The following is a 19,794-nucleotide window of genomic DNA, read 5'->3' as shown; positions in this document are numbered from 1 at the left end:
TACATTTTTCACTTTTGTCAAACAATTGCAATATTCTCTCAATAAGCTAATTAGCTCAATTGGAGCATTTCTAGCATGTTTGGTTGAAATTGGAAATTTACATTTTTCACTTTTGTCAGACGTTTGTAAAATTCTTACAGTAGGCTTATTTGCGCAATTTGAGCATTTCTAGCATGTTTGGTTGAAATTGGAAATTTACTTTTTTCACTTTTGTCAGACAATTGCAATATTCTCACAATAAGCTAATTAGCTCAATTGGAGCATTTCTAGCATGTTTGGTTGAAATTGGAAATTTACATTTTTCAGTGTTGTCAGACGTTTGTAATATTCTCACAATAAGCTAATTAGCTGAATTGGAGCATTTCTAGCATGTTTGGTTGAAATTGCAAATTTACATTTTTCACTTCTGTCAGACAATTGCAATATTCTCACAATAAGCTAATTAGCTCAATTGGAGCATTTCTAGCATGTTTGGTTGAAATTGGAAATTTAAATTTTTCACTTTTGTCAGACAATTGCAATATTCTCACAATAAGCTAATTAGCTCAATTGGAGCATTTCTAGCATCTTCGGTTGAAATTGGAAATTTACATTTTTCAGTGTTGTCAGACGTTTGTAATATTCTCACAATAAGCTAATTAGCTCAATTGGAGCATTTCTAGCATGTTTGGTTGAAATTGGAAATTTACATTTTTCACTTTTGTCAGACAATTGCAATATTCTCTCAATAAGCTAATTAGCTCAATTGGAGCATTTCTAGCATGTTTGGTTGAAATTGAAAATTTACATTTTTCAGTTTTGTCAGACAATTGTAATATTCTCACAATAAGCTAATTAGCTCAATTGGAGCAATTCTAGCATGTTTGGTTGAAATTGGAAATTTACATTTTTCAATTTTGTTAGACGTTTGTAATATTCTCACAATAAGCTAATTAGCTCAATTGGAGCAATTCTAGCATGTTTGGTTGAAATTGGAAATTTACATTTTTCAATTTTGTCAGACGTTCGTAATATTCTCACAATAAGCTAATTAGCTCAATTGGAGCATTTCTAGCATGTTTGGTTGAAATTGCAAATTTACATTTTTCACTTTTGTCAGACAATTGCAATATTCTCACAATAAGCTAATTAGCTCAATTGGAGCATTTCTAGCATGTTTGGTTGAAATTGGAAATTTACACTTTTCACTTTTGTCAGACGTTTGTAATATTCTCACAATAAGCTAATTAGCTCAATTGGAGCATTTCTAGCACGTCTGGTTGAAATTGGAAATTTACATTTTTCACTTTTGTCAAACAATTGCAATATTCTCTCAATAAGCTAATTAGCTCAATTGGAGCATTTCTAGCATGTTCAGTTGAAATTGGAATTTTACATTTTTCACTTGTCAGACGTTTGTAATATTCTCACAATAAGCTAATTAGCTCAATTGGAGCATTTCTAGCACGTTTGGTTGAAATTGGAATTTTACATTTTTCACTTTTGTCAGACGTTTGTAATATTCTCACAATAAGCTAATTAGCTCAATTGGAGCATTTCTAGCACGTTTGGTTGAAATTGGAAATTTACATTTTTCAGTTTTGTCAGACGTTTGTAATATTCTCACAATAAGCTAATTAGCTCAATTGGAGCATTTCCAGCATGTTTGGTTGAAATTGGAAATTTACACTTTTCACTTTTGTCAGACGTTTGTAATATTCTCACAATAAGCTAATTAGCTCAATTGGAGCATTTCTAGCACGTCTGGTTGAAATTGGAAATTTACATTTTTCACTTTTGTCAAACAATTGCAATATTCTCTCAATAAGCTAATTAGCTCAATTGGAGCATTTCTAGCATGTTCAGTTGAAATTGGAATTTTACATTTTTCACTTGTCAGACGTTTGTAATATTCTCACAATAAGCTAATTAGCTCAATTGGAGCATTTCTAGCACGTTTGGTTGAAATTGGAATTTTACATTTTTCACTTTTGTCAGACGTTTGTAATATTCTCACAATAAGCTAATTAGCTCAATTGGAGCATTTCTAGCACGTTTGGTTGAAATTGGAAATTTACATTTTTCAGTTTTGTCAGACGTTTGTAATATTCTTACAATAAGCTAATTAGCTCAATTGGAGCATTTCTAGCATGTTTGGTTGAAATTGGAAATTTACATTTTTCAGTGTTGTCAGACGTTTGTAATATTCTCACAATAAACTAATTAGATCAATTGGAGCATTTCTAGCATGTTTGGTTGAAATTGGAAATTTACATTTTTCAGTTTTGTCAGACGTTTGTAATATTCTCACAATAAGCTAATTAGCTCAATTGGAGCATTTCTAGCATGTTTGGTTGAAATTGGAAATTTAAATTTTTCAGTTTTGTCAGACGTTTGTAAAATTCTTACAGTAGGCTTATTTGCGCAATTTGAGCATTTCTAGCATGTTTGGTTGAAATTGGAAATTTACATTTTTCACTTTTGTCAGACAATTGTAATATTCTCACAATAAGCTAATTAGCTCAATTGGAGCATTTCTAGCACGTTTGGTTGAAATTGGAAATTTACATTTTTCACTTTTGTCAAACAATTGCAATATTCTCACAATAAGCTAATTAGCTCAATTGGAGCATTTCTAGCATGTTCGGTTGAAATTGGAATTTTACATTTTTCACTTTTGTCAGACGTTTGTAATATTCTCACAATAAGCTAATTAGCTCAATTGGAGCATTTCTAGCACGTTTGGTTGAAATTGGAAATTTACATTTTTCAGTTTTGTCAGACGTTTGTAATATTCTCACAATAAGCTAATTAGCTCAATTGGAGCATTTCTAGCATGTTTGGTTGAAATTGGAAATTTACATTTTTCAGTGTTGTCAGACGTTTGTAATATTCTCACAATAAGCTAATTAGATCAATTGGAGCATTTCTAGCATGTTTGGTTGAATATGGAAATTTACATTTTTCAGTTTTGTCAGACGTTTGTAATATTCTCACAATAAGCTAATTAGCTCAATTGGAGCATTTCTAGCATGTTTGGTTGAAATTGGAAATTTAAATTTTTCAGTTTTGTCAGACGTTTGTAAAATTCTTACAGTAGGCTTATTTGCGCAATTTGAGCATTTTTAGCATGTTTGGTTGAAATTGGAAATTTACATTTTTCACTTTTGTCAGACAATTGCAATACTCTCACAATAAGCTAATTAGCTCAATTGGAGCATTTCTAGCATGTTTGGTTGAAATTGGAAATTTACATTTTTCACTTTTGTCAGACGTTTGTAATATTCTCACAATAAGCTAATTAGCTCAATTGGAGCATTTCTAGCACGTTTGGTTGAAATTGGAAATTTACATTTTTCACTTTTGTCAGACAATTGCAATATTCTCTCAATAAGCTAATTAGCTCATTTGGAGCATTTCTAGCATGTTTGGTTGAAATTAGAAATTTACATTTTTCACTTTTGTCAGACGTTTGTAATATTCTCACAATAAGCTAATTAGCTCAATTGGAGCATTTCTAGCATGTTTGGTTGAAATTGGAAATTTACACTTTTCACTTTTGTCAGACGTTTGTAATATTCTCACAATAAGCTAATTAGCTCAATTGGAGCATTTCTAGCACGTCTGGTTGAAATTGGAAATTTACATTTTTCACTTTTGTCAAACAATTGCAATATTCTCTCAATAAGCTAATTAGCTCAATTGGAGCATTTCTAGCATGTTCAGTTGAAATTGGAATTTTACATTTTTCACTTGTCAGACGTTTGTAATATTCTCACAATAAGCTAATTAGCTCAATTGGAGCATTTCTAGCACGTTTGGTTGAAATTGGAATTTTACATTTTTCACTTTTGTCAGACGTTTGTAATATTCTCACAATAAGCTAATTAGCTCAATTGGAGCATTTCTAGCACGTTTGGTTGAAATTGGAAATTTACATTTTTCAGTTTTGTCAGACGTTTGTAATATTCTCACAATAAGCTAATTAGCTCAATTGGAGCATTTCTAGCATGTTTGGTTGAAATTGGAAATTTACATTTTTCAGTTTTGTCAGACGTTTGTAATATTCTCACAATAAGCTAATTAGATCAATTGGAGCATTTCTAGCATGTTTGGTTGAAATTGGAAATTTACATTTTTCAGTTTTGTCAGACGTTTGTAATATTCTCACAATAAGCTAATTAGCTCAATTGGAGCATTTCTAGCATGTTTGGTTGAAATTGGAAATTTAAATTTTTCAGTTTTGTCAGACGTTTGTAAAATTCTTACAGTAGGCTTATTTGCGCAATTTGAGCATTTCTAGCATGTTTGGTTGAAATTGGAAATTTACATTTTTCACTTTTGTCAGACAATTGTAATATTCTCACAATAAGCTAATTAGCTCAATTGGAGCATTTCTAGCACGTTTGGTTGAAATTGGAAATTTACATTTTTCACTTTTGTCAAACAATTGCAATATTCTCACAATAAGCTAATTAGCTCAATTGGAGCATTTCTAGCATGTTCGGTTGAAATTGGAATTTTACATTTTTCACTTTTGTCAGACGTTTGTAATATTCTCACAATAAGCTAATTAGCTCAATTGGAGCATTTCTAGCACGTTTGGTTGAAATTGGAAATTTACATTTTTCAGTTTTGTCAGACGTTTGTAATATTCTCACAATAAGCTAATTAGCTCAATTGGAGCATTTCTAGCATGTTTGGTTGAAATTGGAAATTTACATTTTTCAGTGTTGTCAGACGTTTGTAATATTCTCACAATAAGCTAATTAGATCAATTGGAGCATTTCTAGCATGTTTGGTTGAATATGGAAATTTACATTTTTCAGTTTTGTCAGACGTTTGTAATATTCTCACAATAAGCTAATTAGCTCAATTGGAGCATTTCTAGCATGTTTGGTTGAAATTGGAAATTTAAATTTTTCAGTTTTGTCAGACGTTTGTAAAATTCTTACAGTAGGCTTATTTGCGCAATTTGAGCATTTTTAGCATGTTTGGTTGAAATTGGAAATTTACATTTTTCACTTTTGTCAGACAATTGCAATACTCTCACAATAAGCTAATTAGCTCAATTGGAGCATTTCTAGCATGTTTGGTTGAAATTGGAAATTTACATTTTTCACTTTTGTCAGACGTTTGTAATATTCTCACAATAAGCTAATTAGCTCAATTGGAGCATTTCTAGCACGTTTGGTTGAAATTGGAAATTTACATTTTTCACTTTTGTCAGACAATTGCAATATTCTCTCAATAAGCTAATTAGCTCATTTGGAGCATTTCTAGCATGTTTGGTTGAAATTAGAAATTTACATTTTTCACTTTTGTCAGACGTTTGTAATATTCTCACAATAAGCTAATTAGCTCAATTGGAGCATTTCTAGCACGTTTGGTTGAAATTGGAAATTTACATTTTTCACTTTTGTCAGACGTTTGTAATATTCTCACAATAAGCTAATTAGCTCAATTGGAGCATTTCTAGCATGTTTGGTTGAAATTGGAAATTTACATTTTTCAATTTAGTTAGACGTTTGTAATATTCTCACAATAAGCTAATTAGCTCAATTGGAGCATTTCTAGCATGTTTGGTTGAAACTGGAAATTTACATTTTTCACTTTTGTCAGACAATTGCAATATTCTCTCAATAAGCTAATTAGCTCAATTGGAGCATTTCTAGCATGTTTGGTTGAAATTGGAAATTTACATTTTTCACTTTTGTCAGACGTTTGTAATATTCTCACAATAAGCTAATTAGCTCAATTGGAGCATTTCTAGCACGTTTGGTTGAAATTGGAAATTTACATTTTTCACTTTTGTCAAACAATTGCAATATTCTCTCAATAAGCTAATTAGCTCAATTGGAGCATTTCTAGCATGTTTGGTTGAAATTGGAAATTTACATTTTTCACTTTTGTCAAACAATTGCAATATTCTCTCAATAAGCTAATTAGCTCAATTGGAGCATTTCTAGCATGTTTGGTTGAAATTGGAAATTTACATTTTTCACTTTTGTCAGACGTTTGTAAAATTCTTACAGTAGGCTTATTTGCGCAATTTGAGCATTTCTAGCATGTTTGGTTGAAATTGGAAATTTACTTTTTTCACTTTTGTCAGACAATTGCAATATTCTCACAATAAGCTAATTAGCTCAATTGGAGCATTTCTAGCATGTTTGGTTGAAATTGGAAATTTACATTTTTCAGTGTTGTCAGACGTTTGTAATATTCTCACAATAAGCTAATTAGCTAAATTGGAGCCTTTCTAGCATGTTTGGTTGAAATTGCAAATTTACATTTTTCACTTCTGTCAGACAATTGCAATATTCTCACAATAAGCTAATTAGCTCAATTGGAGCATTTCTAGCACGTTTGGTTGAAATTGGAAATTTAAATTTTTCACTTTTGTCAGACAATTGCAATATTCTCACAATAAGCTAATTAGCTCAATTGGAGCATTTCTAGCATCTTCGGTTGGAATTGGAAATTTACATTTTTCAGTGTTGTCAGACGTTTGTAATATTCTCACAATAAGCTAATTAGCTCAATTGGAGCATTTCTAGCATGTTTGGTTGAAATTGGAAATTTACATTTTTCACTTTTGTCAGACAATTGCAATATTCTCTCAATAAGCTAATTAGCTCAATTGGAGCATTTCTAGCATGTTTGGTTGAAATTGAAAATTTACATTTTTCAGTTTTGTCAGACAATTGTAATATTCTCACAATAAGCTAATTAGCTCAATTGGAGCATTTCTAGCATGTTTGGTTGAAATTGGAAATTTACATTTTTCAATTTTGTTAGACGTTTGTAATATTCTCACAATAAGCTAATTAGCTCAATTGGAGCATTTCTAGCACGTTTGGTTGAAATTGGAAATTTACATTTTTCACTTTTGTCAAACAATTGCAATATTCCCTCAATAAGCTAATTAGCTCAATTGGAGCATTTCTAGCATGTTCAGTTGAAATTGGAATTTTACATTTTTCACTTGTCAGACGTTTGTAATATTCTCACAATAAGCTAATTAGCTCAATTGGAGCATTTCTAGCATGTTTGGTTGAAACTGGAAATTTACATTTTTCACTTTTGTCAGACAATTGCAATATTCTCTCAATAAGCTAATTAGCTCAATTGGAGCATTTCTAGCACGTTTGGTTGAAATTGGAAATTTACATTTTTCACTTTTGTCAAACAATTGCAATATTCTCTCAATAAGCTAATTAGCTCAATTGGAGCATTTCTAGCATGTTTGGTTGAAATTGGAAATTTACATTTTTCACTTTTGTCAAACAATTGCAATATTCTCTCAATAAGCTAATTAGCTCAATTGGAGCATTTCTAGCATGTTTGGTTGAAATTGGAAATTTACATTTTTCACTTTTGTCAGACGTTTGTAAAATTCTTACAGTAGGCTTATTTGCGCAATTTGAGCATTTCTAGCATGTTTGGTTGAAATTGGAAATTTACTTTTTTCACTTTTGTCAGACAATTGCAATATTCTCACAATAAGCTAATTAGCTCAATTGGAGCATTTCTAGCATGTTTGGTTGAAATTGGAAATTTACATTTTTCAGTGTTGTCAGACGTTTGTAATATTCTCACAATAAGCTAATTAGCTAAATTGGAGCATTTCTAGCATGTTTGGTTGAAATTGCAAATTTACATTTTTCACTTCTGTCAGACAATTGCAATATTCTCACAATAAGCTAATTAGCTCAATTGGAGCATTTCTAGCACGTTTGGTTGAAATTGGAAATTTAAATTTTTCACTTTTGTCAGACAATTGCAATATTCTCACAATAAGCTAATTAGCTCAATTGGAGCATTTCTAGCATCTTCGGTTGGAATTGGAAATTTACATTTTTCAGTGTTGTCAGACGTTTGTAATATTCTCACAATAAGCTAATTAGCTCAATTGGAGCATTTCTAGCATGTTTGGTTGAAATTGGAAATTTACATTTTTCACTTTTGTCAGACAATTGCAATATTCTCTCAATAAGCTAATTAGCTCAATTGGAGCATTTCTAGCATGTTTGGTTGAAATTGAAAATTTACATTTTTCAGTTTTGTCAGACAATTGTAATATTTTCACAATAAGCTAATTAGCTCAATTGGAGCATTTCTAGCATGTTTGGTTGAAATTGGAAATTTACATTTTTCAATTTTGTTAGACGTTTGTAATATTCTCACAATAAGCTAATTAGCTCAATTGGAGCAATTCTAGCATGTTTGGTTGAAATTGGAAATTTACATTTTTCACTTTTGTCAGACAATTGCAATATTCTCACAATAAGCTAATTAGCTCAATTGGAGCATTTCTAGCATGTTTGGTTGAAATTGGAAATTTACACTTTTCACTTTTGTCAGACGTTTGTAATATTCTCACAATAAGCTAATTAGCTCAATTGGAGCATTTCTAGCACGTTTGGTTGAAATTGGAAATTTACATTTTTCACTTTTGTCAAACAATTGCAATATTCCCTCAATAAGCTAATTAGCTCAATTGGAGCATTTCTAGCATGTTCAGTTGAAATTGGAATTTTACATTTTTCACTTGTCAGACGTTTGTAATATTCTCACAATAAGCTAATTAGCTCAATTGGAGCATTTCTAGCATGTTTGGTTGAAATTGGAAATTTACATTTTTCAATTTTGTCAGACGTTTGTAATATTCTCACAATAAGCTAATTAGCTCAATTGGAGCATTTCTAGCATGTTTGGTTGAAATTGCAAATTTACATTTTTCACTTTTGTCAGACAATTGCAATATTCTCACAATAAGCTAATTAGCTCAATTGGAGCATTTCTAGCATGTTTGGTTGAAATTGGAAATTTACACTTTTCACTTTTGTCAGACGTTTGTAATATTCTCACAATAAGCTAATTAGCTCAATTGGAGCATTTCTAGCACGTTTGGTTGAAATTGGAAATTTACATTTTTCACTTTTGTCAAACAATTGCAATATTCCCTCAATAAGCTAATTAGCTCAATTGGAGCATTTCTAGCATGTTCAGTTGAAATTAGAATTTTACATTTTTCACTTGTCAGACGTTTGTAATATTCTCACAATAAGCTAATTAGCTCAATTGGAGCATTTCTAGCACGTTTGGTTGAAATTGGAAATTTACATTTTTCACTTTTGTCAAACAATTGCAATATTCCCACAATAAGCTAATTAGCTCAATTGGAGCATTTCTAGCATGTTCGGTTGAAATTGGAATTTTACATTTTTCACTTTTGTCAGACGTTTGTAATATTCTCACAATAAGCTAATTAGCTCAATTGGAGCATTTCTAGCACGTTTGGTTGAAATTGGAAATTTACATTTTTCAGTTTTGTCAGACGTTTGTAATATTCTCACAATAAGCTAATTAGCTCAATTGGAGCATTTCTAGCATGTTTGGTTGAAATTGGAAATTTACATTTTTCAGTGTTGTCAGACGTTTGTAATATTCTCACAATAAGCTAATTAGATCAATTGGAGCATTTCTAGCATGTTTGGTTGAAATTGGAAATTTACATTTTTCAGTTTTGTCAGACGTTTGTAATATTCTCACAATAAGCTAATTAGCTCAATTGGAGCATTTCTAGCATGTTTGGTTGAAATTGGAAATTTAAATTTTTCAGTTTTGTCAGACGTTTGTAAAATTCTTACAGTAGGCTTATTTGCGCAATTTGAGCATTTCTAGCATGTTTGGTTGAAATTGGAAATTTACATTTTTAACTTTTGTCCGACAATTGTAATATTCTCACAATAAGCTAATTAGCTCAATTGGAGCATTTCTAGCACGTTTGGTTGAAATTGGAAATTTACATTTTTCACTTTTGTCAAACAATTGCAATATTCTCACAATAAGCTAATTAGCTCAATTGGAGCATTTCTAGCATGTTCGGTTGAAATTGGAATTTTACATTTTTCACTTTTGTCAGACGTTTGTAATATTCTCACAATAAGCTAATTAGCTCAATTGGAGCAATTCTAGCATGTTTGGTTGAAATTGGAAATTTACATTTTTCAATTTTGTCAGACGTTCGTAATATTCTCACAATAAGCTAATTAGCTCAATTGGAGCATTTCTAGCATGTTTGGTTGAAATTGCAAATTTACATTTTTCACTTTTGTCAGACAATTGCAATATTCTCACAATAAGCTAATTAGCTCAATTGGAGCATTTCTAGCATGTTTGGTTGAAATTGGAAATTTACACTTTTCACTTTTGTCAGACGTTTGTAATATTCTCACAATAAGCTAATTAGCTCAATTGGAGCATTTCTAGCACGTCTGGTTGAAATTGGAAATTTACATTTTTCACTTTTGTCAAACAATTGCAATATTCTCTCAATAAGCTAATTAGCTCAATTGGAGCATTTCTAGCATGTTCAGTTGAAATTGGAATTTTACATTTTTCACTTGTCAGACGTTTGTAATATTCTCACAATAAGCTAATTAGCTCAATTGGAGCATTTCTAGCACGTTTGGTTGAAATTGGAAATTTACATTTTTCACTTTTGTCAAACAATTGCAATATTCTCACAATAAGCTAATTAGCTCAATTGGAGCATTTCTAGCATGTTCGGTTGAAATTGGAATTTTACATTTTTCACTTTTGTCAAACGTTTGTAATATTCTCACAATAAGCTAATTAGCTCAATTGGAGCATTTCTAGCACGTTTGGTTGAAATTGGAAATTTACATTTTTCAGTTTTGTCAGACGTTTGTAATATTCTCACAATAAGCTAATTAGCTCAATTGGAGCATTTCTAGCATGTTTGGTTGAAATTGGAAATTTACATTTTTCAGTGTTGTCAGACGTTTGTAATATTCTCACAATAAGCTAATTAGATCAATTGGAGCATTTCTAGCATGTTTGGTTGAAATTGGAAATTTACATTTTTCAGTTTTGTCAGACGTTTGTAATATTCTCACAATAAGCTAATTAGCTCAATTGGAGCATTTCTAGCATGTTTGGTTGAAATTGGAAATTTAAATTTTTCAGTTTTGTCAGACGTTTGTAAAATTCTTACAGTAGGCTTATTTGCGCAATTTGAGCATTTCTAGCATGTTTGGTTGAAATTGGAAATTTACATTTTTCACTTTTGTCAGACAATTGTAATATTCTCACAATAAGCTAATTAGCTCAATTGGAGCATTTCTAGCACGTTTGGTTGAAATTGGAAAATTACATTTTTCACTTTTGTCAAACAATTGCAATATTCTCACAATAAGCTAATTAGCTCAATTGGAGCATTTCTAGCATGTTCGGTTGAAATTGGAATTTTACATTTTTCACTTTTGTCAGACGTTTGTAATATTCTCACAATAAGCTAATTAGCTCAATTGGAGCATTTCTAGCACGTTTGGTTGAAATTGGAAATTTACATTTTTCAGTTTTGTCAGACGTTTGTAATATTCTCACAATAAGCTAATTAGCTCAATTGGAGCATTTCTAGCATGTTTGGTTGAAATTGGAAATTTACATTTTTCAGTGTTGTCAGACGTTTGTAATATTCTCACAATAAGCTAATTAGATCAATTGGAGCATTTCTAGCATGTTTGGTTGAATATGGAAATTTACATTTTTCAGTTTTGTCAGACGTTTGTAATATTCTCACAATAAGCTAATTAGCTCAATTGGAGCATTTCTAGCATGTTTGGTTGAAATTGGAAATTTAAATTTTTCAGTTTTGTCAGACGTTTGTAAAATTCTTACAGTAGGCTTATTTGCGCAATTTGAGCATTTTTAGCATGTTTGGTTGAAATTGGAAATTTACATTTTTCACTTTTGTCAGACAATTGCAATACTCTCACAATAAGCTAATTAGCTCAATTGGAGCATTTCTAGCATGTTTGGTTGAAATTGGAAATTTACATTTTTCACTTTTGTCAGACGTTTGTAATATTCTCACAATAAGCTAATTAGCTCAATTGGAGCATTTCTAGCACGTTTGGTTGAAATTGGAAATTTACATTTTTCACTTTTGTCAAACAATTGCAATATTCTCTCAATAAGCTAATTAGCTCATTTGGAGCATTTCTAGCATGTTTGGTTGAAATTAGAAATTTACATTTTTCACTTTTGTCAGACGTTTGTAATATTCTCACAATAAGCTAATTAGCTCAATTGGAGCATTTCTAGCACGTTTGGTTGAAATTGGAAATTTACATTTTTCACTTTTGTCAGACGTTTGTAATATTCTCACAATAAGCTAATTAGCTCAATTGGAGCATTTCTAGCATGTTTGGTTGAAATTGGAAATTTACATTTTTCAATTTAGTTAGACGTTTGTAATATTCTCACAATAAGCTAATTAGCTCAATTGGAGCATTTCTAGCATGTTTGGTTGAAACTGGAAATTTACATTTTTCACTTTTGTCAGACAATTGCAATATTCTCTCAATAAGCTAATTAGCTCAATTGGAGCATTTCTAGCATGTTTGGTTGAAATTGGAAATTTACATTTTTCACTTTTGTCAGACGTTTGTAATATTCTCACAATAAGCTAATTAGCTCAATTGGAGCATTTCTAGCACGTTTGGTTGAAATTGGAAATTTACATTTTTCACTTTTGTCAAACAATTGCAATATTCTCTCAATAAGCTAATTAGCTCAATTGGAGAATTTCTAGCATGTTTGGTTGAAATTGGAAATTTACATTTTTCACTTTTGTCAAACAATTGCAATATTCTCTCAATAAGCTAATTAGCTCAATTGGAGCATTTCTAGCATGTTTGGTTGAAATTGGAAATTTACATTTTTCACTTTTGTCAGACGTTTGTAAAATTCTTACAGTAGGCTTATTTGCGCAATTTGAGCATTTCTAGCATGTTTGGTTGAAATTGGAAATTTACTTTTTTCACTTTTGTCAGACAATTGCAATATTCTCACAATAAGCTAATTAGCTCAATTGGAGCATTTCTAGCATGTTTGGTTGAAATTGGAAATTTACATTTTTCAGTGTTGTCAGACGTTTGTAATATTCTCACAATAAGCTAATTAGCTAAATTGGAGCATTTCTAGCATGTTTGGTTGAAATTGCAAATTTATATTTTTCACTTCTGTCAGACAATTGCAATATTCTCACAATAAGCTAATTAGCTCAATTGGAGCATTTCTAGCACGTTTGGTTGAAATTGGAAATTTAAATTTTTCACTTTTGTCAGACAATTGCAATATTCTCACAATAAGCTAATTAGCTCAATTGGAGCATTTCTAGCATCTTCGGTTGGAATTGGAAATTTACATTTTTCAGTGTTGTCAGACGTTTGTAATATTCTCACAATAAGCTAATTAGCTCAATTGGAGCATTTCTAGCATGTTTGGTTGAAATTGGAAATTTACATTTTTCACTTTTGTCAGACAATTGCAATATTCTCTCAATAAACTAATTAGCTCATTTGGAGCATTTCTAGCATGTTTGGTTGAAATTAGAAATTTACATTTTTCACTTTTGTCAGACGTTTGTAATATTCTCACAATAAGCTAATTAGCTCAATTGGAGCATTTCTAGCACGTTTGGTTGAAATTGGAAATTTACATTTTTCACTTTTGTCAGACGTTTGTAATATTCTCACAATAAGCTAATTAGCTCAATTGGAGCATTTCTAGCATGTTTGGTTGAAATTGGAAATTTACATTTTTCAATTTAGTTAGACGTTTGTAATATTCTCACAATAAGCTAATTAGCTCAATTGGAGCATTTCTAGCATGTTTGGTTGAAACTGGAAATTTACATTTTTCACTTTTGTCAGACAATTGCAATATTCTCTCAATAAGCTAATTAGCTCAATTGGAGCATTTCTAGCATGTTTGGTTGAAATTGGAAATTTACATTTTTCACTTTTGTCAGACGTTTGTAATATTCTCACAATAAGCTAATTAGCTCAATTGGAGCATTTCTAGCACGTTTGGTTGAAATTGGAAATTTACATTTTTCACTTTTGTCAAACAATTGCAATATTCTCTCAATAAGCTAATTAGCTCAATTGGAGCATTTCTAGCATGTTTGGTTGAAATTGGAAATTTACATTTTTCACTTTTGTCAAACAATTGCAATATTCTCTCAATAAGCTAATTAGCTCAATTGGAGCATTTCTAGCATGTTTGGTTGAAATTGGAAATTTACATTTTTCACTTTTGTCAGACGTTTGTAAAATTCTTACAGTAGGCTTATTTGCGCAATTTGAGCATTTCTAGCATGTTTGGTTGAAATTGGAAATTTACTTTTTTCACTTTTGTCAGACAATTGCAATATTCTCACAATAAGCTAATTAGCTCAATTGGAGCATTTCTAGCATGTTTGGTTGAAATTGGAAATTTACATTTTTCAGTGTTGTCAGACGTTTGTAATATTCTCACAATAAGCTAATTAGCTAAATTGGAGCATTTCTAGCATGTTTGGTTGAAATTGCAAATTTACATTTTTCACTTCTGTCAGACAATTGCAATATTCTCACAATAAGCTAATTAGCTCAATTGGAGCATTTCTAGCACGTTTGGTTGAAATTGGAAATTTAAATTTTTCACTTTTGTCAGACAATTGCAATATTCTCACAATAAGCTAATTAGCTCAATTGGAGCATTTCTAGCATCTTCGGTTGGAATTGGAAATTTACATTTTTCAGTGTTGTCAGACGTTTGTAATATTCTCACAATAAGCTAATTAGCTCAATTGGAGCATTTCTAGCATGTTTGGTTGAAATTGGAAATTTACATTTTTCACTTTTGTCAGACAATTGCAATATTCTCTCAATAAACTAATTAGCTCATTTGGAGCATTTCTAGCATGTTTGGTTGAAATTAGAAATTTACATTTTTCACTTTTGTCAGACGTTTGTAATATTCTCACAATAAGCTAATTAGCTCAATTGGAGCATTTCTAGCACGTTTGGTTGAAATTGGAAATTTACATTTTTCACTTTTGTCAGACGTTTGTAAAATTCTTACAGTAGGCTTATTTGCGCAATTTGAGCATTTCTAGCATGTTTGGTTGAAATTGGAAATTTACTTTTTTCACTTTTGTCAGACAATTGCAATATTCTCACAATAAGCTAATTAGCTCAATTGGAGCATTTCTAGCATGTTTGGTTGAAATTGGAAATTTACATTTTTCAGTGTTGTCAGACGTTTGGAATATTCTCACAATAAGCTAATTAGCTAAATTGGAGCATTTCTAGCATGTTTGGTTGAAATTGCAAATTTACATTTTTCACTTCTGTCAGACAATTGCAATATTCTCTCAATAAGCTAATTAGCTCAATTGGAGCATTTCTAGCATGTTTGGTTGAAATTGAAAATTTACATTTTTCAGTTTTGTCAAACAATTGCAATATTCCCTCAATAAGCTAATTAGCTCAATTGGAGCATTTCTAGCATGTTCAGTTGAAATTGGAATTTTACATTTTTCACTTGTCAGACGTTTGTAATATTCTCACAATAAGCTAATTAGCTCAATTGGAGCATTTCTAGCATGTTTGGTTGAAATTGGAAATTTACATTTTTCCATTTTGTCAGACGTTTGTAATATTCTCACAATAAGCTAATTAGCTCAATTGGAGCATTTCTAGCATGTTTGGTTGAAATTGCAAATTTACATTTTTCACTTTTGTCAGACAATTGCAATATTCTCACAATAAGCTAATTAGCTCAATTGGAGCATTTCTAGCATGTTTGGTTGAAATTGGAAATTTACACTTTTCACTTTTGTCAGACGTTTGTAATATTCTCACAATAAGCTAATTAGCTCAATTGGAGCATTTCTAGCACGTTTGGTTGAAATTGGAAATTTACATTTTTCACTTTTGTCAAACAATTGCAATATTCCCTCAATAAGCTAATTAGCTCAATTGGAGCATTTCTAGCATGTTCAGTTGAAATTGGAATTTTACATTTTTCACTTGTCAGACGTTTGTAATATTCTCACAATAAGCTAATTAGCTCAATTGGAGCATTTCTAGCACGTTTGGTTGAAATTGGAAATTTACATTTTTCACTTTTGTCAAACAATTGCAATATTCCCACAATAAGCTAATTAGCTCAATTGGAGCATTTCTAGCATGTTCGGTTGAAATTGGAATTTTACATTTTTCACTTTTGTCAGACGTTTGTAATATTCTCACAATAAGCTAATTAGCTCAATTGGAGCATTTCTAGCACGTTTGGTTGAAATTGGAAATTTACATTTTTCAGTTTTGTCAGACGTTTGTAATATTCTCACAATAAGCTAATTAGCTCAATTGGAGCATTTCTAGCATGTTTGGTTGAAATTGGAAATTTACATTTTTCAGTGTTGTCAGACGTTTGTAATATTCTCACAATAAGCTAATTAGATCAATTGGAGCATTTCTAGCATGTTTGGTTGAAATTGGAAATTTACATTTTTCAGTTTTGTCAGACGTTTGTAATATTCTCACAATAAGCTAATTAGCTCAATTGGAGCATTTCTAGCATGTTTGGTTGAAATTGGAAATTTAAATTTTTCAGTTTTGTCAGACGTTTGTAAAATTCTTACAGTAGGCTTATTTGCGCAATTTGAGCATTTCTAGCATGTTTGGTTGAAATTGGAAATTTACATTTTTAACTTTTGTCCGACAATTGTAATATTCTCACAATAAGCTAATTAGCTCAATTGGAGCATTTCTAGCACGTTTGGTTGAAATTGGAAATTTACATTTTTCACTTTTGTCAAACAATTGCAATATTCTCACAATAAGCTAATTAGCTCAATTGGAGCATTTCTAGCATGTTCGGTTGAAATTGGAATTTTACATTTTTCACTTTTGTCAGACGTTTGTAATATTCTCACAATAAGCTAATTAGCTCAATTGGAGCATTTCTAGCACGTTTGGTTGAAATTGGAAATTTACATTTTTCAGTTTTGTCAGACGTTTGTAATATTCTCACAATAAGCTAATTAGCTCGATTGGAGCATTTCTAGCATGTTTGGTTGAAATTGGAAATTTACATTTTTCAGTGTTGTCAGACGTTTGTAATATTCTCACAATAAGCTAATTAGATCAATTGGAGCATTTCTAGCACGTTTGGTTGAAATTGGAAATTTACATTTTTCAGTTTTGTCAGACGTTTGTAATATTCTCACAATAAGCTAATTAGCTCAATTGGAGCATTTCTAGCATGTTTGGTTGAAATTGGAAATTTACATTTTTCAGTGTTGTCAGACGTTTGTAATATTCTCACAATAAGCTAATTAGATCAATTGGAGCATTTCTAGCATGTTTGGTTGAAACTGGAAATTTACATTTTTCACTTTTGTCAGACAATTGCAATATTCTCTCAATAAACTAATTAGCTCAATTGGAGCATTTCTAGCATGTTTGGTTGAAATTGGAAATTTACATTTTTCACTTTTGTCAGACGTTTGTAATATTCTCACAATAAGCTAATTAGCTCAATTGGAGCATTTCTAGCATGTTTGGTTGAAATTGGAAATTTACATTTTTCACTTTTGTCAAACAATTGCAATATTCTCTCAATAAGCTAATTAGCTCAATTGGAGCATTTCTAGCATGTTTGGTTGAAATTGGAAATTTACATTTTTCACTTTTGTCAAACAATTGCAATATTCTCTCAATAAGCTAATTAGCTCAATTGGAGCATTTCTAGCATGTTTGGTTGAAATTGGAAATTTACATTTTTCACTTTTGTCAGACGTTTGTAAAATTCTTACAGTAGGCTTATTTGCGCAATTTGAGCATTTCTAGCATGTTTGGTTGAAATTGGAAATTTACTTTTTTCACTTTTGTCAGACAATTGCAATATTCTCACAATAAGCTAATTAGCTCAATTGGAGCATTTCTAGCATGTTTGGTTGAAATTGGAAATTTACATTTTTCAGTGTTGTCAGACGTTTGTAATATTCTCACAATAAGCTAATTAGCTAAATTGGAGCATTTCTAGCATGTTTGGTTGAAATTGCAAATTTACATTTTTCACTTCTGTCAGACAATTGCAATATTCTCACAATAAGCTAATTAGCTCAATTGGAGCATTTCTAGCACGTTTGGTTGAAATTGGAAATTTAAATTTTTCACTTTTGTCAGACAATTGCAATATTCTCACAATAAGCTAATTAGCTCAATTGGAGCATTTCTAGCATCTTCGGTTGGAATTGGAAATTTACATTTTTCAGTGTTGTCAGACGTTTGTAATATTCTCACAATAAGCTAATTAGCTCAATTGGAGCATTTCTAGCATGTTTGGTTGAAATTGGAAATTTACATTTTTCACTTTTGTCAGACAATTGCAATATTCTCTCAATAAGCTAATTAGCTCAATTGGAGCATTTCTAGCATGTTTGGTTGAAATTGAAAATTTACATTTTTCAGTTTTGTCAGACAATTGTAATATTCTCACAATAAGCTAATTAGCTCAATTGGAGCATTTCTAGCATGTTTGGTTGAAATTGGAAATTTACATTTTTCAATTTTGTTAGACGTTTGTAATATTCTCACAATAAGCTAATTAGCTCAATTGGAGCAATTCTAGCATGTTTGGTTGAAATTGGAAATTTACATTTTTCACTTTTGTCAGACAATTGCAATATTCTCACAATAAGCTAATTAGCTCAATTGGAGCATTTCTAGCATGTTTGGTTGAAATTGGAAATTTACACTTTTCACTTTTGTCAGACGTTTGTAATATTCTCACAATAAGCTAATTAGCTCAATTGGAGCATTTCTAGCACGTTTGGTTGAAATTGGGAATTTACATTTTTCACTTTTGTCAAACAATTGCAATATTCCCTCAATAAGCTAATTAGCTCAATTGGAGCATTTCTAGCATGTTCAGTTGAAATTGGAATTTTACATTTTTCACTTGTCAGACGTTTGTAATATTCTCACAATAAGCTAATTAGCTCAATTGGAGCATTTCTAGCATGTTTGGTTGAAATTGGAAATTTACATTTTTCAATTTTGTCAGACGTTTGTAATATTCTCACAATAAGCTAATTAGCTCAATTGGAGCATTTCTAGCATGTTTGGTTGAAATTGCAAATTTACATTTTTCACTTTTGTCAGACAATTGCAATATTCTCACAATAAGCTAATTAGCTCAATTGGAGCATTTCTAGCATGTTTGGTTGAAATTGGAAATTTACACTTTTCACTTTTGTCAGACGTTTGTAATATTCTCACAATAAGCTAATTAGCTCAATTGGAGCATTTCTAGCACGTTTGGTTGAAATTGGAAATTTACATTTTTCACTTTTGTCAAACAATTGCAATATTCCCTCAATAAGCTAATTAGCTCAATTGGAGCATTTCTAGCATGTTCAGTTGAAATTGGAATTTTACATTTTTCACTTGTCAGACGTTTGTAATATTCTCACAATAAGCTAATTAGCTCAATTGGAGCATTTCTAGCACGTTTGGTTGAAATTGGAAATTTACATTTTTCACTTTTGTCAAACAATTGCAATATTCCCACAATAAGCTAATTAGCTCAATTGGAGCATTTCTAGCATGTTCGGTTGAAATTGGAATTTTACATTTTTCACTTTTGTCAGACGTTTGTAATATTCTCACAATAAGCTAATTAGCTCAATTGGAGCATTTCTAGCACGTTTGGTTGAAATTGGAAATTTACATTTTTCAGTTTTGTCAGACGTTTGTAATATTCTCACAATAAGCTAATTAGCTCAATTGGAGCATTTCTAGCATGTTTGGTTGAAATTGGAAATTTACATTTTTCAGTGTTGTCAGACGTTTGTAATATTCTCACAATAAGCTAATTAGATCAATTGGAGCATTTCTAGCATGTTTGGTTGAAATTGGAAATTTACATTTTTCAGTTTTGTCA

This window comes from Watersipora subatra, unplaced genomic scaffold, assembly GCF_963576615.1.
Source record: "Watersipora subatra unplaced genomic scaffold, tzWatSuba1.1 SCAFFOLD_29, whole genome shotgun sequence".
NCBI classification, from domain to species: domain Eukaryota; kingdom Metazoa; phylum Bryozoa; class Gymnolaemata; order Cheilostomatida; family Watersiporidae; genus Watersipora; species Watersipora subatra.
Note: the sequence above shows the minus strand (reverse complement) of the source record.